Below are 3,993 nucleotides of genomic sequence, written 5' to 3' on the forward strand. Positions count from 1 at the left end.
AATGCAAGAAATAAGTGGAAAATAAGGGACTTTGAAAATTGTCCAGAATTTTTAGGAAAATTATTGAAAAATATAAGAAAATAGAGGAAAATACATTCAATCACATCCTGCACAAACAAGTATGCGCATACAACATTCCCTGAAAGGCTGACTCTAAATGTACAACATTTTGAAATAACTGTAGGACCCTAATCCTAACTCTAAGGATCAGATCATTTGTGTCCAATCATGCTATGCTGATATACTCGAGTCGAGACTCGATGTACGTGGCATAAAAATAATTTTCTTTGGTTCTAGGCTTGTGTTTTCCAACATCCTTGAGCGCTTGCCGATATACTTTGGACTATGACCCTTAGTATGTGGCAGGAGGGTTTAACCCAAATAGGTGGCCCAATTGTGAAGATTTGCTCTGAACTATGATTCTTGAAGAAATCCTAACAACGTGGTGGCCAGGTAAAAGTAGGTGGGGGTTGTTTTTGAAATATGATCAACATATAAGAAAACAAAAGGCTCTAATGACATAAAAAATAAAATTTTAAAAAATTATGAGAAGCAAACATTATTTTCAATTAAATCCTAGATTGAGGAGGATTGTATGAGACTTAAGTTTATGTGAGCATGAATAATGCCTCCTCAATCGGTCCTACCAAACCATGCCTAAGTCTACATGCAATTCATGTCAATTGAGTTTGATTCTAGGCTCCTAGGTTCACATGAAATAGAGTTGATATTGTAGAACACGATTTTGACAAGTTGATTAGAACAAAGCACTAGATTGATCAGGCAGAGACAAGTTTCATCACGGTCGCCAAACCTGTTATCATTGCAAAATTGTACTTTTGCAAGTCAAACAGACATTTGAAAAAGATTTTAAAAATAACTCACCTCCGTTTTTAAAATGCAAGAAAATTCTAAGGAACGAGGCTCACCTACGGTATGAGGTTCAACTGTTCCTGACACCATAACCAGAGGTAATTGAACCAATGATCAATCTAGTGCTTTCTTTGCTCAACTTGTCTAAATCGATATTCTATTCCTAAATGCACAAAGAATCAGGCATGCGCTATGACTTAGAAAAATGTAGTTTAAAAACATGACGTATGCTTTGAATATTTGGATTTTTTTTTGGAAAAAGGGATACTTGAAAAATCATTTTTCACACTTGGAAAATATTTTTGAACAAAAGATAGCTTGAAAAATTGTAAACTAGACTTAGAAAGATTGAAGAATTCTTGAAAAAACAAAGGGTTTTGAGAAAATCGATTTTGAGGAAATCCAGATGACTTTAAGAAAATCAATTTTTTTGAAGTGGATTTGTGAAATCTTTTCATGATGCAGTCTAAACCTAGATGATGCATGAATGCAATTTGAGAAAATATTTTTTAAAGAGTTTGAAAAAATATTTTTTAATGAATTTGAGAAAAATCATTAAAAAAAGAGATTTTGGTGCTTTATAGAATTTAAATGAAATAGATTCGCCACATATCCCTGACTATGGCCACGAATATGTATTGAATATAGTCGATTTGATTGTAAAAGGAAAAAAATATTTAGAAAAGTTTAGAAAATATAACTCCGCCTGTGTAGTTATACACTGCCGGTCCCAAGCCCGGATAAAGGAGGAGGGTTGCGGTAGGCCTGTGACAGCCAGCATAAAAACTTTGTCATATCCTATGAAAATGAACCAATATGAGAATTTCGTTGGGGCGTTCCCTACTGAGTGACGCGCTGTACTCTCTAGGCCCGGAGGCAGTGATAAATGTGCAAGGGTTGCTAGGTCGTCGCCCAGAAGCGACGCGTCACACCGGCGCCCGGGTGTGGTGTCAAATAGGCAAGGGTTCCCTCACTTTGTTGGACGGGTGGGGGTAAAGAAGTTAGTCCAAGACCATAAAATTAGGTTAGCCACTTGGAACATAGGGTCTTTAACTGGTAAGTTGGTAGAGTTAGTAGATGTTATGTGTAGGAGAAAGATTGATATTTTATGTCTTCAAGAGACCAAATGGGTAGGTGAGAAAGCTAAAGTGATAGAACCTTGGGGATATAAGATTTGGTATACAGGAATAAATAGGAATAGGAATGGAGTAGGGATTGTTATGAGTCGTCAGTTTATAGATAATGTAGTTGAGGTCCGTAGGAAGGGTGATAGAATTTTACTTATTAAATTAGTATTAGGTACGGATATTATTAATATTATTAGTGTTTATGCACCTCAAGTAGGTTTAGATGATTCCATTAAGCATCAATTTTGGGAAGATTTAGATGGAGTAGTACAAGAGACATCTTATGGAGAAAAGCTTTTCATCGGCGGTGACCTTAATGGACATGTAGGCATTAGTAGGGATGGATTTGAGAATATCCATGGAGGCTATGGTATAGGAGAAAGAAATGAAAGTGGAGAAAGGATTTTAGATTTTTGTTTGTCCTATGATATGATCTTAGCAAACACTTGGTTTAGGAAGAGGGAGTCTCACCTAGTAACATTTAAAAGTGGGGTTAATACGAGTCAGATAGATTTTTTCCTACTTAGAAAGAGAGATAGGGGTTGTTGCATCGATTGTAAGGTTATACCAGGAGAAAGTGTAGCTACACAACATAGAGTCTTAATTTTAGATCTTAGAATTAGACAATGCCGCAAAAGGGATAGACATAGGATAGATCCTAGAATTAAGTGGTGGGCACTGAAAGGAGCTAAACAAGGAATGTTTGTAGAGCAGGTAGTTAAGGAAGTTGATTGGTGTCTCGAGGAGGATTCAGAATCAATGTGGAATAAGATAGCGGGTGGTATGAGAAAAGTAGCTAAGGAGGTATTGGGTGAGTCTAAAGGCGGTGCACCACTAGGTAAGGATACATCATGGTGGAACGAGGATGTCAAATTAGCTATTAAGGTTAAAAGAGAGTGTTATAGAAATCTAAGTAAGAGTCGTGATAATGAGAATTTGGAGAAGTATATGATAGCAAAGAAGGAAGCTAAAAAAGTTGTTCGAAACGCGAGGGCTAAGGTATATAAGGAGGTTTATGACAAGTTGGATACCAAAGAAGGCGAGAAGGATATTTATAGGCTTGCAAAGATGAGAGATAGGAAATCGAAGGATTTGCGTATGGTTAGATGTATCAAAGATGAAACACAAAGGGTTTTAGTCATAGATGAGGAGATTAAGGAGAGATGGAAAGATTATTTTGATAAGCTATTTAATGATAGTCATGCTCAAGATCTTGGAGACTTCTCCATTCCTTTTCATGAGATAAATCGTGACTTCATGCGCAAGATTCAAAAGAAAGAAATTGCAGAGGCTTTGAAGAAAATGAAATCAAGAAGGGCAGTTGGCCCAGATGGTATACCTATCGAGGCTTGGAAATGCTTGGGAGAGAAAGGTTTAGAATGGTTGACAAATCTTTTTAACTTGATTTGGCGAACAAATAAGATGCCTAATGAGTGGAGGAAGAGTACTTTGGTGCCTTTATATAAGAATAAGGGTGATATACAAGATTGCACATACTATCGTGGTATAAAACTCATGAGTCATACTATGAAACTTTGGGAGAGGGTGATTGAGTCTAGGTTGAGGAAGGTTGTCATGATATCGGAGAATCAATTTGGTTTTATGCCTGGAAGATCAACTATGGAAGCTATACATCTTCTTAGACAACTTATTGAAAGATATAGAGAGAGGAACAAAGATTTGCATATGGTTTTTATTGATTTAGAGAAGGCATACGATAGAGTACCTAGGGACGTTCTCTGGTGGACAATGATGAAGAAAGGTGTTTCTCTCAAGTACATTAGTATAATTAAAGATATGTATGAAGGAGTAGTAACCAATGTCCGCACTTGTGGAGGGGTGACAACCAATTTCCCGATAACGGTTGGGTTACATCAAGGATCTGCTTTAAGCCCTTTCCTATTTGCAATAGTGATGGATGAGCTTACGAGATCAATTCAAGAAAATGTACCGTGGTGTATGTTGTTTGCTGATGATATTGTTTTGATTGATG

Source organism: Nuphar pumila, chromosome 6 (genome assembly GCF_984573655.1).
Source record: "Nuphar pumila chromosome 6, dmNupPumi1.hap1.1, whole genome shotgun sequence".
Lineage (NCBI taxonomy): Eukaryota > Viridiplantae > Streptophyta > Magnoliopsida > Nymphaeales > Nymphaeaceae > Nuphar > Nuphar pumila.